The sequence below is a fragment of the Ctenocephalides felis genome, unplaced genomic scaffold (genome assembly GCF_003426905.1).
Source record: "Ctenocephalides felis isolate EL2017-DRISC unplaced genomic scaffold, ASM342690v1 CF-g0.4_SCAFFOLD_03572, whole genome shotgun sequence".
NCBI lineage: Eukaryota > Metazoa > Arthropoda > Insecta > Siphonaptera > Pulicidae > Ctenocephalides > Ctenocephalides felis.
This window is the reverse complement of record NW_020539726.1, coordinates 42130220-42151866: the sequence shown is the minus strand read 5'-3', so window position 1 is coordinate 42151866 and position 21647 is coordinate 42130220. Positions and strand designations below refer to the sequence as shown.

Sequence of the window (21647 nt, the reverse complement as noted above, 5' to 3'; positions counted from 1 at the left end):
ACAAAAACGTAATATATATACATAAATATACACACAAACAAACATGTATATATGATATGCATGTAAAAATACGTACATATGCATATATACACACGAATAATACGTATATATAAACATATACATACGGACATGTACTGTACATATGTATATATACACATATATACATACATACACATACACATATACACATATACATACATACACACATATATATATATATATATACACATATATATATATATATATATACATATATATATACACATACATACATATGCAATACAGACACATACACATATATAGACAATGAAGGTAACTTACATAAATATGGTCTTACATCAGTAGCTAGCGCAAGGAACACAATTTTGCACTAACATATATACATTAACTTGTTTTTTTTAATATATTAATTTGTTGAAACAGAGTATAGCAAAATATTTGTGAAATATATAATATATTTTGCACAGAGAACGTAGTTTATGTGACAGAGCCCGAGGCTGTAGTAACATGTGTTTAAAAATTATTTGAAGAGACCGTTTGAGGGAATAGTTGGCGGGTTTTTTTACAATCAGTGTTTCTAAGTATGGGTGAGAGGCTAAGAATGAAAGTTCGGGATCGGACCGCGTAAGGGTAGGTTTACAGGTTCGGAATTACGTAGGTTAAGAGGAAACAAATTTGGAAATATTATTAAGTATCACCTGATAATTTTCACAGAGTAAGGAGGCAACATGGCGTTTATTAATACAAAATTTCGAGGTGCTGATCAGACAAGATTCAGCAAATCTTCTCTGAATAATGTTCCGTTCGTGATAAAGTATACTAGCGTTGTAAAAGTCAAAAGAATGTTTAAAATTTTTTATATGTTCTGTTATCATAGTTTGATTTTGTCGTGGGTTTTTAGAGTTATTATCATGTTGTTTTAGTCGTTTTATTAAATTTTGTCCAGTTTCACCTATGTAAATGGAGTCACAATCATTGCATTTTAATTTATAAACAATATTTGATGTGCGTTCCAAATTAGTGGGTGATTTGAGGTTGGAAAAAAGGGAGCTAAGGGTTAAGTCTATGTTACAAATTAATCTTAAGTCGACCTTGTGGAACAGTTTTTTCCAAATGGGAAAGAGTTCTTTAATAAACGGGAGACAAACATTACCAATAAAGTTATTGTCTTTGGAGATTTTGGTGGAAGAAGAAGAGGTATTATTGTTATTATTGAGAAATTTGAGTCTATTGTACGTGACAGAGTTTATGAGATTAGGAGGATAAGAGTTATTAATAAGTGTTGTGTGGATTAACGATAAATTAGCAGACCAAAATTGTTTGTCCGAGAGAAGTATGGCGTGGTCAACTAAGTTAATTATAGTACCTATTTTCATGCTAGATGGGTGATAGGAATGAAAATTTAAATATCTGCCCGACCAAGTGGGTTTTTGGTACCAATTTGTGATGATACGGTTATCTAAGGTTTTTATAATTTTGACGTCAAGAAAGCTGATGGAATTGTTCTGTTCTTTTTCGAAAGTGAATGAGAGATGTTCATTGAAAGAGTTGAAATTGTGGAGTAAAAGTTCAAAGTTTTTAACTGGCACACAAGTAAAAATGTCATCTACGTACCTGTAATAGAATTGAAGATCTAATTTGCAAGAATTAAACACTTTGGTCTCTAAATATTGTAAAGATAACTCAGCGAGTGCTGGAGATATAGAAGAACCCATAGGTGTGCCAAAAATTTGGTAATAGAAACGGTCGTTGAATTCAAAATATGTGTTGGAAATTATAAATTTTATTGACTCAAGAAACCAGTGTAATGAGATAGTTGTATGACATGAAATTTCGTCCCATCTAGCTGTGATAGCGTCTAAAATTAATTGTAGGGGAACGTTAGTGAAGAGGGATACCACGTCTAGACTCACTAGTAAAGAATTATCAGGAAGTACAATATCACGGAGTTTATTAACCAATTCAAAGGAGTTTTTTACAAAAAAGGGGGACTTAACAGTGACTGAAGAAAGTATGGTGTTGAGAAATTTGGAGAATTTTGAGAGCGGGGAGTTCAAGTCAGCAACGATTGGTCTGAAGGGTACGTTAGGTTTATGTATTTTGGGTAGTCCGTAAAGTTTGGGGTTATACGGATGTAGGTTTTTGAGGCTAGGCACAATTTCTGGAGAAATTTGATTTTTTGAGACTAAAACGCTGATGAATTTGTGAAAAGAACGGTTTATACGTTCTGTAGGATCTGAGATAACTGGGGAGTAAGTTTTTGTGTCAGTAACTAGCGCGGAGACTTTTTCTAAATAAGAAGATTTATTTAAAATCACTGTTATGTTCCCTTTGTCGGCTCTAGTGATTAGAATGTCGGGGTTTTCTTTTAAGAAAATTTTACAGGCTTTAATATCTCTAAGAATATCTAAACAGTCGATTTTTTTTGAATTAAAAGATTTAATGAAGGAGAGAAAGTTTTTGCAGAAAATTGAACGGGTATTTGTTTTTATTTCAGGGTCTTTTATGTTGTAGAGGCCTGATTCTAAACTGCTAAGCACTTTAATAAAATTTAGGTTGTGAGAGTTATTCGGGATTGCAAAATTTGGACCTATTGGTTTCTCGAGTCCATAAAATTCATAGTTTCGAATACTTATTTCGAATTCAACGGGCATTTTTACCTTTAAATATTTGGCACACCTATGGGTTCTCCTATTTCCCCTTCACTCGCAGAAATTGCTTTACAACACTTAGAGTTGAAAGTTTTTAATTCCTACAATCTAGACCTTCATTTTTATTACAGATATGTTGATGACATCCTTACTTGTGTTCCTGTTAAAAATTTCGAACTCTTACTTCATAGTTTTAACTCATTTAATGAGCATCTCTCCTTTACGTTTGAAAAAGAACAAGAAAATTCTATCAGCTTTTTAGACGTAAAAATTATAAAAACCGCAGACAATCGAATTATCACCAATTGGTTCCAAAAACCTACTTGGTCGGGTAGGTATTTAAATTATCATTCTTACCACCCTTCTAGCATGAAGATAGGCACTATTATTAATTTAGTCGACCATGCCATCCTACTCTCAGACAAACAATTTTGGCCCTCTAACTTATCCCTCATCCGCACAACTTTAATTAACAACTCATATCCACCGCACCTCATCAACTCCGTCACCTCCAACAGACTTAAAACCCTCAACAGTATGCATTCTTCTTTTTCCCCAGAAAAAAATTCTAAAGACAATAACTATATAGGCAACGTTTGTTTACCTTGCGTAAAAGAACTTTTTCCAGTGTGGAAAAAACTTTTTCATAAGGTAGACATCAGACTAACCTGCAACATAAATCCCTCTACACAAACCTGAAATCTCCCACTAGTATAGAACGTACTTCCAACATTGTCTACAAAATAAATTGCAATGATTGCCCTTCTACTTACATAGGTGAAACCGGACAAAATTTAATAAAAAGACTCAAACAACACGACAATAATTCGAAAAACCCCAACCAAAACCAAACTATGATAACAAAACACATAAAAAATTTCAAACACTCCTTTAACTTTTATAATGCCAGTATTCTCTACCATGAACGGAACACCATTCAGAGACGTTTTCCAGAATCTTGTTTCATATCAATATGTGACCACGTGGTGAACAAAAGATCGGATTCCTCCTTACTCTGCGATAACTACCAAGTAATACTAAATAATGTTTCCAAATTGATCTCCTCTGAACAAAACTAATTGACCTTACTAACCTTGCCAACACTTCCTAGTTTAACTTCGACCTTGATACCCGAGCTTTACCTACCCATACATAGCAAATTTTGAATAAACCTTAAAAAATTTTTATTTTAGATTTTTGAGTTATTAGTATAACTACTTAGTAATACTAAATAACATTTCCAATTTTTTTTCTCCTAATTCTAACCATACAAACCTAGCCTAACATTACTAGTTTCAACTCCGACCATTTTCTACCTACCCGCCCATAACAATCCTGGAATGACCCTTAAAAATCTCTCAAAACATGTGGTGACTTTTATACATGCCTCGGTACTAGCAAAGTACAGAAGTCGTGGCAGAAATTACATAATTCTACTTACATTTTTGTTCAATAAAACTATCATTTTTCTGTTTACATCATACAAAAAATTATAAAAAATGCATAGTGTTGACAAGTTAGTTGTATAAATGTTAGTGCCAATCTCTAGTGCTGTGTACACCTCTCTATATGTAACCAACCAACATAATGTAAGTCCACTTGTATTTCATATGTATTATCCATCTTCATAAATATTTTGTTTGCTTAACATATATACGAGTTTACATATATTGTATGTTTATATATATATATATATATATATATATATATTTGCCTATACTTTTTAATTATTTATTTAATTCTAGTCTCTACTACCTTTCCTATCTTTTATATTTGGTTTGTTGTTAAGTGTTGCTATTTGTTAATTTTTCTCTTATTGTATAGTTACTTTACCAATCCACATATATTATAATTACCTAGATATGCTAATTTTCATACTGTTTTTAGATCCACTGATGATGACATTAAATTGAATGTCGAAACGTTTGGAAATAAAGATTATTTTATAAATCTTTGGCTTTTCTTTGTTTGATGTATCGCCCTCAAGAACTCACTCATATATATATATATGTGTATATGTGTATATGTATATATATGTATACGAGTATACGCGTAGGTTTAAATGAATATGTATATATGTGTACTTATATAGTTATGCCTTTATTCTTTTTCTTTTTATTTATATAATATCTAGTCTCTATTACCTTTTCTTTCTTTTATATTTTGTTTGTTGTTAAGTGTTGCTGTTTTGTTAATTTTCCTCTTATATTTATAGTTATTATACCAATCCACATATATTATAATTACCTAGATATACTAATTTTTCATACTGTTTTTAGATCCATTGATGATGACATTAAATTGAATGTCGAAACGTTTGGAACTAAAGATTAATTTATAAATCTTTGCTTTTTATTGTTTGATGTATCGCCCCACAAGAACTTACTCATATATCTCAACATCAAAATTAACAACTAAATCATATATATATATATATATATATATATATATATATATATATATATATATATATATATATATATATATAAATGGAGCTCTCGATGAAATGATCCGCTAAAACTCGAAAACGGCTAAACTTTACATTTTTAATGGGCACAACTAGTGTAACCGAAAGGTGATTTTTGGGAATTCATATTAAAAAAATACTTTATCAATCATTTCAAAGTTTCAGGAATATATTTACACATGTTTTAAGAATACATAGTAAAATTTTTTAAAAATTAAATATTTTTTAAGTTATAGTCGCGATCTCCAACGGCGCGAAAAAAAAGGTCCTTCACTGCTGCAGTAATTTCGGCCTTCTACGTGGATGACATTTCAAAAAAAAAAATCTCGTTAAACTAGATAATATTGTCTGTAAAATGACCTACGATGAAAAAAAATCAAAAATTACGTAAGATTTCTATTCCTATTTTTAACAAAATAAGTAAAATCAAAATGCTGTTTTAATTGATATAAATAACAAAAAAAATCAGAATTGAAAGTTTTACTACTTTAGAACATTTTGAATCGATTTGCTATATTAGAAATAATTTAGGTGATAAAATTATACTGACGTCTTTCATAAATTGATATTTTTTAAACATTTGCTTGATATACAATCCTGTAAATAAAAACTTTTTAAAAAATTAAGATGTAATAAAATTTAAAGCTAAGGATAATAAATTTTAAAAAAATCGAAATAAATTCTAGTTCAAGATTTTTATTCTTATATTCTATGGGTAAAAAAAATTCTAAATAAATATCCATAGTAAACGAGAAATTAAAATTTAGGATTTTCATTTAGTATTGTATCTTGAAATTGTAAATAACATATAGCTTAAGAGTAATATTAATTTTGTAATAGACAATCAATGTGAGTTGAATAAATTTATTTATTAAAAACAAGCTATTTATAAATATAAATATGTATTAAAATGTTAATATTTGTAAACAACGATTAATACATTTTATAAATTCATACTTAAGTGCATTTTCAATAATTAAGTTTTTACAAGATTAGATTAATTAAATAGGTTCAGAATATACTCTATCATTTATTTTGGCATACCGGTTACTATGGCAAATACTTTTTCTTAGGACTAATCTCAGCACAAGAAAGCAAGCAAATTATTAAACTAACTTTTGAATAAGTTTCAATTTAAATTTGCATTTGAACAATTAAATCATCAGTAACTATTAATTAATTATGTGATGAAAATATGCAGCAATGGAATGCTGATATTTTTATGGTATAGAACCAATATTTTATGACAAAATATTTCAAAATCAATAATATCATCATATTATTATGGATTATGATATTATGTCCAATTATAATATTCCTATTACTAATAGTAACATGTTACAAGTACTAAAAATCAGGTTAGTTGTATATTAGTAAAATAAAAATTCAAAATAAAAAACATGAGGGAAAAAATACAATTGGGCATAATATTATAATCCATAATAATATGATTATATTTTTATCCAAACCATACACTTGTTCAAAACGTAATATAGTTTAAAAAAAATTAAATTATTTTTTAAATAATAATTTTACCTGAAAAAAATTGGAGATTTTCAGATTGAAAAACAAAGATTATTTTAAAACTTTTATTATATTGAATATTTGGACATTTAACATCAGCGTATTTTACATTTTTCATTACACATTTATATATTAATTAAATATAATTAATAAAATAATTAAATTGATAATTATTATACTTATATAGCTAAGATGCAACTATTTTTCACACCACCCAGGAGGTATAGTTGCCAGGCGCTTTTTTTTTAATGTCGTGTCGCCGTACAAATTGTGTACAGCCCTAGTCCACTTACAAAATAACTTAAAAAAATTAACTAAGCTAATTTACTAAGCCCAACTTAAATGATACGAATATAACATGAAAAATACCCTACGAGATGATTAAATGTATATGAAGATGTTCTTTAGAAAAAAACCGTAGACGATGCAAGAACCTGTTAGAAATTAAATGTAAAATTGTAATGTACTATGGTAATTTTGTAATTAAGAGAAGAAAAAAAAGGAAAAACAAAGAAAAAAGAAAAAAAAGTATTTACATAATGTACCCCCCTAAGATCCACCATGTAAATACTTTAACTTCATAGGTTCCCAGCACTATGAAGCTTATAGTGAAGTGCATTTATAAAATCATAAATTTGTATTTTGAGTATTGTTATATGAATTAATATTAAATAATTGTGAAAAAACGCGAAATCTATGCGAACTGGAAGGTCCTTGCCGTCTTCCCCGCCCATTTTTAAAATAAAAAATAGTAAACTACCAGCCTAATGTATTCTAGCCTAATTTTAACTTAATAAATATATCCATGTGTACGTTCTCCAATTCTGTAGGCGATTTCCTGGTTGGTTCTAATCTTGTATGTATCTTCATCTCGTATGGATCTTGATCTTGATGTTTCACTGTATGTATCTTGATCTTGAACTATATCTTGATCTTGAATTGTAAATATCAAGGTTTTGCACTGTATATATCACGATATATCACTGTACACAACACTGTCTGGCACTGTATATAACACGATTTCACATATTTATAATATGTATATAAATCCGTCCACGAATCAAATATAAAAATCAGTGGCGTAACCAGACCATCCGGGGCCCGTGGCAAATTTTTGGGATGGGGCCCCCCTATCAGTAAAATAAAGTGGTTTTAATTTAATTTAAAAAAACTCGAAATTTTTCAACGTGTTGATTTAAATGTTATATACGAGGTCTGTTCAAAAAGTACCCGGAATTTTCTACATTAATGTGGTCCCCTTCAAAGTAGTCCCCCCCAGATATAATACACTTATGCCAGCGTTTTTTCCAATTTTCGAAGCACCCTTGATATTCACTTTTTGATATGTCCTTGAGCACTCTCAGCGATTTTCTTCAATCGAGGAAAACCGCCGTCCTTTCATGGGTCTCTTCAACTTTGGGAATAGGAAAAAGTCACACGGAGCCATATCTGATGAATTTTTGCACTTTGCAACACTTTATTTCATTTTTTACGCAAAATTTAATACAAATTCTTTGACTTTTCAATTCTTCCATTGTAAAAATCGCCGAGCTCAGAAAAACACGTCGAACCTTAGCGACTACCACAGACAAAGTAAACAGTGAATATAGCTGAAAATTTCATCATACTTTAGGGGCATGTATACCAACACAATAAAAAAAAATTTTTGACAATCAGACACTCCAGACCCGCGAAATTTAATTATTAGTAATTCCGGATACTTTTTGAACACACCTCGTATATCCACGATTTGTAATGAATTGTATTGAAAATGAGTAAATCTACTTCGACTTATTCTAATTTTATGGTTTGAAATTAGGAAATTATTTAAAATGTATGTATACAAAAATTAAAGAAAAAAATAAAATGTATAAGTGCAAAAAAACATAAAAATAAAAATAATTATAAGTCAAAATTAATAATTTAAAAGTACAATTACTGCTTTGTTTTGAAAATCAAACATAATTTTTTTTTTTAATTTTTAATTAGCTTTATAAGCTACATGTTAAGTTTGATATTTTGTTTTTACAAACAGTTTTTACAATCCATTCCTTTGCTAATTTTTGAACAAACTACTAAATTAATTTTGATTTTTTAATTCGCATAATCTATTCAAGAAATGACTTAATAAAAAGATAGTTTTCTATTAGTCATTATTTGCATACTATAGAGCTTCATAAATATTAAAGAAAATATTTAAAAAAAATCACAACACTCTAAAATTATATTTTTACATTCTTACACGCTCATGGTTTTTTTTCGAAATTAAATTTATTTAGAAGAAAATTTTCATGTTTATTCTAACTTTTGTTATTAGTTAAATAAAACCAAAATTTGTTAGATTTTACTAGTTTTCACGCGTATTTGGGGCCCCCGTGGCCTGGACAAAATAAAACTCTTTAAAATAATAATCTTACATTCCTCGCGTACTTTTTTACGCGTATTTGGGGCCCCCGTGGCCAGGACAAAATAAAACTCTTTAAAATAATAATCTTACATTCCTCGCGTACTTTTTTAACGACATTAAATTTGATTGAACGAAGTTTTCATGATTAATTCGTTTTTCATGATTTTTTTAATATTATTAATGTTTCTTACGAACATTGGGGGCCCCCTGGTTCGGGGGCCCCGTATATTTGATACGGCTGATACGGCGGTAGTTACGCCTCTGATTCTTACGAAAACATACTTTTCAAATGAAATAAAGTATTAGAGTATAATGTAGAAACAATATTTCTGAGCACGCGTCCTCTTGAGCCGGGGCCCCCTTGGGCCGGGGGCCCGTGGCATTTTGCCACCCACGCCACCCTATAGTTACGCCACTGATAAAAACGAATAACGTAAATGGGGCTCCGATGAAATAATAGAATAGAAAATGATCGCAAAAAATAATATCTTATGGTCTCACTTAGCAAGTAAGATAGATATCTTGATCGAATTTAATACAAATATATCAGATGGAACTACTTTTTTGGTTGTCAGACTTAACGGTATAAAGTTTTGGTTCATAATAGTTGCAGGCGATTCAAATTATTTTCCAACTATCTGAAACGTTTTCAGACAATTCACACTTTCAGACTTTCAGATTTTCAGAACACTTTCAGACTATTCAGAAAGTTTTCAGTGCATCTAGAACACTTTCGAACATTCAGAACATTTTCAGATTTATCTAGAACACTTTCAGACCATGTAGAACTCTTTCAGATACCATTTTCAACCAATCAGAACGTTTTCCCACAATACAGAATATTTTCAAAATATATAGAACACTTTCGAACTTTAAATTTTAATTGAAATATTGAAGAAAAAACGTTCTAGGATAAACTCTTTTTTTGTCTTATATATTATTTATTTATTGCATAAATCTCTATATCTATCTCTTTCTAACGCGTTACTTCCCTATACCTCTGTCTCTCTCTCTATCACTCTTATTTACGCCTGCTACTGACACAAACCTTTTCACTGCATTCTATTTAAATTAAAATTAACTTTAAACTAGTTGGTTTGGTATTTAGCCTTGAGGCAAGTTACATGAACTTCCCGATATATGTAAATAATCGACTTAATCAAAAAAATGTGTAAATAATATACTTCATTAATCCTACTTTAAAAAAAAAACGATAATAATTTTAGCAAAGTTTGACGAATTTTTAAAATTAAACTACTTGTCATAAGGCCGCAATATTACAGTAAGTTCTATAAGACCATGATGTATATCGCCAAAAAAAATTCCTTGAAAATCGGCTTAATTTTTTTTTCAACAGGTAATTACAAGAAAACGGCTCGGTAGATTTTCACCTAAAATTAATCAGTACCATTCCCAACTAATATCTTTCGAACAGTTTTTGATTTTTTAAAATCGGTTCGGTAGGATGAGCATAAATGTGGACCAAAATTTAACACTTTTTTTTAAATTGCAAAGAAACGGCTTGGCAGATCGTCGCACAAAACTGACAAACGATAGTCCCCACGTCGAGAAAACATAAAATTAGCAATTCGGATTTTTTGATGAAAACATAAACTTCTCCTTCGGGAAGTTAATAACAATTTTTTATTTAAATCTTAAGATGAAATCATTATTATTTTAAGATAACAATTATTATTAAATAAGATAACTATAATTATTAAATAAGATAACAATTATTATTAAATAAAATAACTATTATTATCTAAATAAGATAATCTTACTTTAAATCTTACAAGTTAGTTGGAGTGTTGAAGTATCCGGATTTGGTGGTTCCTCCATTTTTTATATTAATGAATTTTTTAATTTAAACTATAAACAGTCACATTAAACTATTTTTGATATTTTTAATATTTTTGATATTTTTGATATTATCACTCACTTAATAAGATAACTTCACTCTTAAATAATTTCACTCATTTTTTTTTTCAAGATATGTATTAAAAACAGTTTTCGATATGTAAAATGTTTTTGATATTTTTTTTAAATTACATTGTTTGTAATTAGTTTGTAGTAGAATGCTGTAATTTGAGTATGTTACTCTTCAATGCATATACTAAAGAAAAATATTTCTTGCAAATTTTACACCAGCTTTCACACTATGAACATTTATACATTTGCAATTAGAGAGAAACCAAAGAATATAATTTGAAGTTTGAGAATTTTTAAAATTATATAGCATGTAGCTAGATTGCTGTAGTTTGAGTATGTTGGTGTTCAGTGTGTAAACTATGATAGCAAATACTAAATTTGATAAGTTGTCTTGGAAAATTTTAAAATATTAACGATTTCCTGCATAAAGTACCCGTCAAGACAATATTTAGATTTAGATTTTTTTATAACTACACGATTTGTACTAGAATGCTGTAATTTGAGTATGTTACTCTTTAATGCATATACTATGATAACAAAAATTAAGATTGATAAGTGTTTTTGCAAAATTATCCACCAGAGCTCATATTATTCGCGAGAAAACAATCGATTTTGATGTATTTGCAATAAGAGAGGAACTAATAAATATAATTTGATGTTTAAGTAATTTGTAAAATTATATACAGTATAGCTAGAATACTGTAATTTAAGTATGTTGGTGTTCAATATATATACTATGATGATAAATACTAAAATTGATAAGCGTTCTTGCAAAATTATCCACTAGAGCCCTTACTATTCTCGGGTCACCAAACGAAATTTGTTGCATTTGCGATTAGTGAGAAACTAAAGAATATAATTTGAAGTTTGAAATTTTTTTTAAATTATATAGGATATAGCTAGAGTGCTGCAATTTCAGTATGTGAGTCTTCAATGTATATACTATGACAACAAATACTAAAATTGATGACTGTTCTTGGAAAATTTTGAATTATATACGATTTCCCGCATAAAGTACCTGTTAAGACAATATTTAAGTTTAGAATTTTTATAATTACACTATTTGTACTAGGATGCTATAATTTGAGTATGTTACTTTTCAATGCCTATACTATGATAACAAATACTAAAATTGGTAAGTGTTCTTGCAAAATTATCTACCAGAGCCTATACTATTCTCGAGCCACAAAACGAATTTTGTTACATTTGCAACTAGAGAATATAATTTGAGTTTGAGTAATTTTTAAAATTATATAAAATATAGCTAGAGTGCTGTAATTTGAGTATGTTACTCTTCAATCCATATATTATGATGACAAATACTAAAATTTATGACTTTTCTTTGAAAGTTTTGAAATATTAACGATTTCCTGCATAAAGTACCTGCCAAGACAATATTTAGGTTTAGAATTTTTTATAATTACACTATTTGTACTAGAATGCTCTAATTTAAGTAAGTTACTCTTCAAAGCATATACTATTATATCAACTACTAAAATTGATAAGTTTTCTTGCAAAATTATCTACATTATCTACCATACTATTCTCGAGTCAACAATCCATTTCAACAATACATTTGTATTTAGTGCGAAACTGAAGAATTCAATTTGATGTTCAAGTATTTTTTAAAATTATTTAATATCTAGCTAGAGTGGTGTAATTTGAGTATGTGGGTGTTCAATGTATATACTATGATTGCAAATACTAAAATTGATGACTGTTCTTGGAAAATTTTGAAATATATACGATTTTATGAAGCAAGTACCAGTTAAGGCAATATTTAGGTTTAGGATTTTTTATAATTACACTGTTTGTACTAGAATGCTATGATTTGAGCATGTGGGTCTTCAATGCATATACTATGATGACAAATACTAAAATTGATAAGTGTTCTTGCAAAATTATCCACCAGAGCCTATACCATTCCTGAGTCATCAAATGAAGTTTATTACATTTGCAATTATTAGTGAGAAACCAAAATATATAATTTGATATTTGAGTAATTTTCAAAATTATGTAGTATACGTATAGCTAAAGTGCTGTAGTTTGAGTATGTTGGTCTTCAATGTATATACTATGATATCAAATACTAAAATTAATGACTGTTTTTGGAAAATTTTGAATTATAAACGATTTTATGAATGAAGTACCCATGAAGACAATATTTGGGTTTAGAATTTTTTATAATCACACTATTGATACCAGAAAGTTGTAATTTGAGTATGTTACTCTTCAATGTATATACTATGATCTCAAATACTAAAATTGATAAGTTTTCTTGCAAAATTATCCAAAACGAAGAAATAGTCTTGTAATTTAGGAATTTTATTCAAATTATACTATTTGTATTAAAGTGCAGTAATTTGAGTATGTTACTCTTCAACCCATATACTATGACGACAAAATTTTTTAACAAAATGTAATAAATAATAATAATTTTCTAAATCAAAATGTTCTTCAGTAGTTTTTCATATATTTACTAGAATTGTTTGGCAGTTTTGAGTATTTATTGTAATTATAAAAAATCATTCTAGAATGCTACAAGTTGAGTAAGATACTCTCGAATCCATATACTATGACACCAAATACTAAAATTGATGAGTCGTCTTGCAAAATTTTATAATATTAACAATTATCTGAACAATGTACACGTAAAACTCATAAAAAACTATATATAATTTAAATAGTTTTAAATTACACGGTTTGAACTAGAATGCTGTAATTTGAGTATGTCACTTGTCAATGTATATACTATGATGGCAAATACTAAAATTGATGAGTCTTCTTAGAAATTTCCAAGTTATTAACAAAGACTTGAACGGAGTACACAAAATAAATTGTACAGATATTTGAGGAAAGTGAAGGCAATATTTTGACTATTTTTTTTAAATTATACTATTTGTACTAGAATGTTGTAATTTGAGTATGTTACTCACCAATCCATATACTATGACCACAAATACTAAATATGATGACTTCCAGAACAAAAATTCAAGATAAAAATAATTTTGCGAGACAAGTACGCAATAAAACAACAGTAAGTATATGAAAAAAGTACTTGATGAAAATATCATTTTCAAAGAGCTCTTCAGAATGTACTGTTGATGTCAGAATGCTGTAATTTGAGTATGTTACTCTCCAATCCATATACTATGACCACAAATACTAAATATGATGACTTCCAGAACAAAAATTCAAGATAAAAATAATTTTGCGAGACAAGTACGCAATAAAACAACAGTAAGTATATGAAAAAAGTACTTGATGAAAATATCATTTTCAAAGAGCTCTTCAGAATGTACTGTTGATGTCAGAATGCTGTAATTTGAGTATGTTACTCTCCGATCCATATACTATGACCACAAATACTAAATATGATGACTTCCAGAACAAAAATTCAAGATAAAAATAATTTTGCGAGACAAGTACGCAATAAAACAACAGTAAGTATATGAAAAAAGTACTTGATGAAAATATCATTTTCAAAGAGCTCTTCAGAATGTACTGTTGATGTCAGAATGCTGTAATTTGAGTATGTTACTCTTCAATGCATATACTATGATCACAAATACTAAAATTGATAACTTTCAGAACAAAATTTCAAGACAAAAATAATTTTCTAAGACAATTACACAATAGAACAATGATAGATATGAGAAAAGTATTTGAAATGCAAATGCCATTTTTAGAAAGCACTTCATGACGTACTATTGATACTAGAATGCTGTAATTTGAGTATGTTACTCTTCAATGCATATGCTATGACAACAAATACTAAATTTGATGACTTCCAGAACAAAAATACAAAAAAAAAAAAAAAATTATATAAAAAGTCTGCAATAAAACATCAGTGATTATATGGAAAATGCACTTCTGATAAGAATGTCATTTTTAGAGAGCTCTTCAGGACTTATTTAAACTGCTAGAATGCTCAAATTTGAGTATGTTACTCTTCAATGCATGTACTATAAACTCAAATACTAAAATTGATACCTTTTAGAAAAAAATTTCAAGATAAAAATAATATTGTGAGGCAAGTACACAATAAAACAATGATAGATAGATATAGGAAAAGTACTGGGGACGCAAATATCATTTTTAGAGAGCTCTTCAGAAAGTACTATTGATACTAGAATGCTGTAATTTGAGTATGCTACTCTTCAATGCATATACTATGACAACAAATACTAAAACTGATAACTTCCAAAACAAAAATATGAGAAAAAAATTAATTTTCTAAGAAAAGTTCGCAATAAAACAATAGTAAATATATGAAAAAGTAATGAAGTTGAAAACGTTATTTTTAGGGAGCTCTCCAGAACGTATTTATGCTGCTAGAATGCTCCAATTTGAGTATGTTACTCTTCAATGCCTATAATATGACAACAAATACTAAACTTGATAGCTTCCAGAACAAAAATAGGAGAAAAAAATTATTTTGTTTTAAAAGTCCGCAATGAAACCTTAGTAAATATATGTTAAAGTATTGAAGTTAAAAATGTCATTTTTAAAGAGCTCTTCAGGACGTATTTAAACTTCTAGAATGTTCAAATTTGAGTATGTTACTCTTCAATGCATATACTATGACCACAAATACTAAAATCGATAGGTCCTTGAACAATTTATTTTAAAAAAAATAAAACAAACTAAAACTAATAAAAATCTCAAACCAAAACATCGTCTTCAATTTAAGGGTTGAGGTTTAATCAAAGGTCCATGACCTTTCTATACCCACATTACCAACCCCAAACTAACCCAACCCATATGACGTCATTAAAAATAGATTACTGCAACCCCCCATGAATAAAGTGGGTCGACGAGAGATGCTAAATAATTTTATAAGGGAATAAAAATGTGTGTAGGTACTTTTAAAATCAAAACAAACATTAAAAACATATCAACAACTAAGAGTTGATTTGTTGCGATTTTAGAGTATACCGAGCTGCTGTAGAGCATTGGGGTAAAAGACAATATTGTAGATAATTTAATTTTGCACAAATTTCCCGAAGACATCATTCTTACTAAACGAATGGCTTAGAAGTTATATGAGTTTAAACAAAAAAGTGCACTCGGTATACTCAGTTCCAAAGCAAGATATCATCGTGCGCAATAGGTGTGTTGTCTTAGAGAACGTTGAAGTTTGTATTGAAACTATACTAGTGTAGTTTGGTGGTTTGGATTATTTGGGCGCTTCAAGTGCTATTTTAAAGTATAGGGGGTTGCTGCAGAACATTATGGTACAAGACAATATTGTAGATTATTGAATTTTGAACAATTTTGCCAAATGTTGCATTCAGTTTGGACATACCGTTCAAAAGTTACAATAGATTTAATAAATAACCGCACGCAAAAGAGTTTCTGTACTATAAATAGTACAGCGGGTCAAATATGAGCTAAAAAGTTTTACTTCAAATATAGGCATGTGGGGTATCAAATGAAAGGTCTCGACGAGAACTATCCAAATATCCTAATAACAGTCTGAAGAAACCAATACACCTATCATCTGGAACTACTTTTTAGTTGCCAGAGTTAACTGAGCTGCTGTAAAGCTTTAGAGCATTACACAATTTTGTACATAACTGAATTTTGTAAAATATTGTCAAATATTTCACTGCTCTACTACAAACTGTTTAAAAGTTACAAGATATGTAACAAATGTCGACCAATGGGTTGCCGAACTCGTAGTCCAATTGAGTAAAAACATTTTACTTTAAATATAGGCATGCAGGGTATCAAATGAAAGGTCTCGACAAGCACTAACCAAGTATCATAGTAACAAACTCAACAAACGTGATAGTGTCTATTTTGGCAATATTAAAATATACCGACTTGACGTAAGGTAATATTGTTTTAGAAGATAAGATAGATCTTTCAATTTAGAACAAATTTGCCGAATATTTCATTTACTTTGGACGAACCGTTCAGATATAAAGAGATGCAAAAAAAGCTGACCATTGGGTTGCAGAACTCGAGGTCCAATATGAGTAAAAGCATTTTACTTCAAATATAGGCACGTGGCGTATTAAATGAAAGGTCTCGACGAGCACTATTCAAATATACTAGTAACAAACTTAAAAATACCTATAGGCTTCTATACACATAATGTAACTAACTCCTTTTATCATTTTTTTGTCTTTTAAAGCATTCTAAGTTATTGTAGAGTGTTACTATACTAAACAATGTTTTTTACAATAAAATCCAGCACAAATTCACCAAACATTCCATTTACTTCGGAGCAACGGTTCAAAAGTTACAAGAAATGTAACAAATGCCGACCAATGGGTTGCAGAACCCGAGGTCCAATATGATAGAAACATTTTATCTCAAATATAGGCATGTGGGGTATCAACTGAAAGGTCTCGACGAGCTCTATCCAAATACCTTAGTAATAAAGTCAAGAACGCAACAAGATTACATACACATTTTAAAAATAATTGCTAATATCAATTATTTGCACTTAAAGCACAGCAGACTGCTCTATACTGGCACTATATCAAATTATATTATAAAGCATTTGAATTAGAACAAATTTGTCGAATAACTCACTTCTCTACGACGAACCGTTTAAAAGTTACAAGATATGTAACAAATGTCGACCAATGGGTTGCTGAACTCGCGGTCCAATATAAATAAAAACATGTTACTTCAAATATAAGAATGTGGGGTATCAAATAAAAGGTCTCGACGAGGACTATCTTAAAATCATATTCACAAACTCTAGAAAGCAATAGGGTTCCGTACAAAGTATTTATTCAGATTATTTTAACAATTAAAAGTATACCAAGTTGCTGTAGGATACAGCTGTGTTAGAAAAAAACATAGACAATTTAATTTAACACAAATTTGCTAAATATTCCATTTAGTTTAGACCAACGGTTCAAAAGTTACAAGACATTTATTAAAACGCCAACCAATGGGTTGCATAGCACGAGGACAGATATAAGTCAGAAAGTTTCACTTCAAATATCCTAGTAACCTTGCAAACAAAGCAACAGGGTTCCGTACACACACCCAACTCCATACAACACACCTCTACAAAACCACACAAACACACATATAACCATATATAAATCCACTCTTTTTATCCTTTACCACTATAATTTATGACACTAACAAATTATTTACTAAGCTACCACGACTTTGCACTACTTTTTTTTATTTTAGCAGAATTATTATTTTTCCACTAAATAAACACTAGAATTGTTAGTGTCTACGTCTACTACGAGTCTGTCGGCTACTGAATCGGCTGCTACGGTAGCGCGTAGACGCCGGTCGATGAAAACGTAGAGGGGAAATATAAACAGGGTTGGGTAAAAGCAACCCTTAAATGAATTTTGAATGATGATAACAAATAAATTAATAATATTGATAATAATTATCAGAATATTTAATAATAATGATAAGAAAATAAAAAAGGACTCGACTGACAGACAAAAGGACTCTACTGACGAGCTAAAGTACTCTATTAACATTAAAATTAAAGGACACTACTGATAGACAAAAGGACTACGGACAGGCAAAAATACTCTAGTGACAATAAAATAAAAGGATTCTATTTACATTCAGGGCTCTACTAGCAGGCAAAGGATTTTACTGACAAAAAAGTAAAAAAGAAGTGGCAATAAAAGACTCTACTGACGAGCAAAATAATTCTGCTTACCGACAAAAGGACTCTACTGAAAAACAAATTTATTTTCATGGATTGCAAAATGAAAGAGATGATATTTTAGAATAAAAAAGTACTCTACTGACAGAAAAAAGGACTCTACTAACGGGCAAAATGATTCTACTGACTGGCAAATTTATTTTCATAGATTGCAAAATGAAAGACAATGATATTTTAGAATAAAAAAGGACTCTACTGACGAGCAAAATAATTCTACTGGCAGATAAAAGGAACTCTACTGACAGGCAAATTTATTTTTGTAGATTGCAAAATGGAAGCGAATAAAAAAGGACTCTACTGACAGAAGGACTCTACTGACAGAAAAAGGACTCTACTGACAGAAAAAGGACTCTACTGACAGAAAAAGGACTCTACTGACCCACAAAAGGACTCTACTGACTGGCAAATTTATTTTTATAGTTTGCAAAATGATGGAGAATTGAAAAGGACTCTACTGACATGCAAATTTATTTTCATTGATTGCAAAATGGAAGAGATGATAATTTAGAATAAAAAATGACTACTGACAGGAAAAAAGATTCTACTGACAAGCAAATTTATTTTCATAGTTTCCAAAATGAAAGAGATGATATTTTAGAATAAAAAAGGACTCTACTGACGAGCAAAATAACTCTGCTGACCGACAAAAGGACTCTACTGACTCTGGCAATTTATTTTCATAGATTTCAAAATGAAAGAGAATAAAAAAGGACTCTACTGACGAGCAAAATAATTCTGCTGACCTACAAAAGGACTCTACTGACCCTGGCAATTTATTTTCATAGATTGCAAAATGAAAGAGAAAAAAAAGGACTCTACTGACGAGCAAAATAATTCTGCTGACCTACAAAAGGACTCTACTGACTCTGGCAATTTATTTTCATAGATTGCATAAATGAAAGAGAATAAAAAAGGGCTCTACTGACGAGCAAAATAACCCTGCTGACCTACAAAAGGACTCTACTGACTCTGGCAATTTATTTTCATAGATTGCAAAATGAAAGAGTATAAAAAAGGACTCTACTGACGAGCAAAATAACTCTGCTGACCTACAAAAGGACTCTACTGACTCTGGCAATTTATTTTCATAGATTGCAAAATGAAAGAGAATAAAAAAGGACTCTACTGACAGAAAAAGGACTCTACTGACAGAAAAAGGATTCTACTGACTGGCAAATTTATTTTCATGGATTGCAGAATGAAAGACAATGATATTTTAGAATAAAAAAGGACTCTACTGACAGAAAAAGGACTCTACTGACGGGCAAAAGGATTCTACTGACAAGCAAATTTATTTTTGTAGATTGCAAAATGGAAAAGAATAAAAAAGGACTACTGACAGAAAAAGGACTCTACTGACAGAAAAAGGATTCTACTGACTGGCAAATTTATTTTCATGGATTGCAAAATGAAAGACAATGATATTTTAGAATAAAAAAGGACTCTACTGACGAGCAAAATAATTCTACTGGCAGATAAAAGGAACTCTACTGACAGGCAAATTTATTTTTGTAGATTGCAAAATAAAAGCGAATAAAAAAGGACTCTACTGACAGAAGAAGGACTCTACTGACCCACAAAAGGACTCTACTGACTGGCAAATTTATTTCCCATAGATTGCAGAATGGAAGAGAATGAAAAAGGACTCTACTGACAGGCAAATTAATTTTCATAGATTGCAAAATGAAAGACAATGATATTTTAGAATAAAAAATGACTCTACTGACAGAAAAAGGACTCTACTGACGAGCAAAATAACTCTGCTGACCGACAAAAGGACTCTACTGACTCTGGCAATTTATTTTCATAGATTGCAAAATGAAAGAGAATAAAAAAAGGACTCTACTGACGAGCAAAATAATTCTGCTGACCTACAAAAGGACTCTACTGACAGAAAAAGGATTCTACTGACTGGCAAATTTATTTTCATGGATTGCAAAATGAAAGACAATGATATTTTAGAATAAAAAGGACTCTACTGACAAGCAAAATAATTCTACTGGCAGATAAAAGGAACTCTACTGACAGGCAAATTTATTTTTGTAGATTGCAAAATAAAAGCGAATAAAAAAGGACTCTACTGACAGAAGAAGGACTCTACTGACCCACAAAAGGACTCTACTGACTGGCAAATTTATTTCCATAGATTGCAGAATGGAAGAGAATGAAAAAGGACTCTACTGACAGGCAAATTAATTTTCATAGATTGCAAAATGAAAGACAATGATATTTTAGAATAAAAAATGACTCTACTGACAGAAAAAGGACTCTACTGACGAGCAAAATAACTCTGCTGACCGACAAAAGGACTCTACTGACTCTGGCAATTTATTTTCATAGATTGCAAAATGAAAGAGAATAAAAAAAGGACTCTACTGACGAGCAAAATAATTCTGCTGACCTACAAAAGGACTCTACTGACAGAAAAAGGATTCTACTGACTGGCAAATTTATTTTCATGGATTGCAAAATGAAAGACAATGATATTTTAGAATAAAAAAGGACTCTACTGACAGAAAAAGGACTCTACTGACGGGCAAAAGGATTCTACTGACAAGCAAATTTATTTTTGTAGATTGCAAAATGGAAAAGAATAAAAAAGGACTACTGACAGAAAAAGGACTCTACTGACAGAAAAAGGATTCTACTGACTGGCAAATTTATTTTCATGGATTGCAAAATGAAAGACAATGATATTTTAGAATAAAAAAGGACTCTACTGACGAGCAAAATAATCCTACTGGCAGATAAAAGGAACTCTACTGACAGGCAAATTTATTTTTGTAGATTGCAAAATGGAAGCGAATAAAAAAGGACTCTACTGACAGAAGGACTCTACTGACAGAAAAAGGACTCTACTGACAGAAAAAGGACTCTACTGACAGAAAAAGGACTCTACTGACCCACAAAAGGACTCTACTGACTGGCAAATTTATTTTTATAGTTTGCAAAATGATGGAGAATTGAAAAGGACTCTACTGACATGCAAATTTATTTTCATTG

At 29.9% G+C, this 21647-nt stretch overlaps 2 protein-coding genes across 2 annotated transcripts in view; both read left to right on the top strand.

Moving 5' to 3' along the window:
* The window catches only part of LOC113387933 (E3 ubiquitin-protein ligase Mdm2-like), a 342821-nt gene that overhangs the window by 149218 nt on the left and 171956 nt on the right, over positions 1-21647 (top strand). The window lies entirely within an intron of this gene.
* The window catches only part of LOC113388525 (zinc finger BED domain-containing protein 5-like), an 82496-nt gene that overhangs the window by 59404 nt on the left and 1445 nt on the right, over positions 1-21647 (top strand). The window lies entirely within an intron of this gene.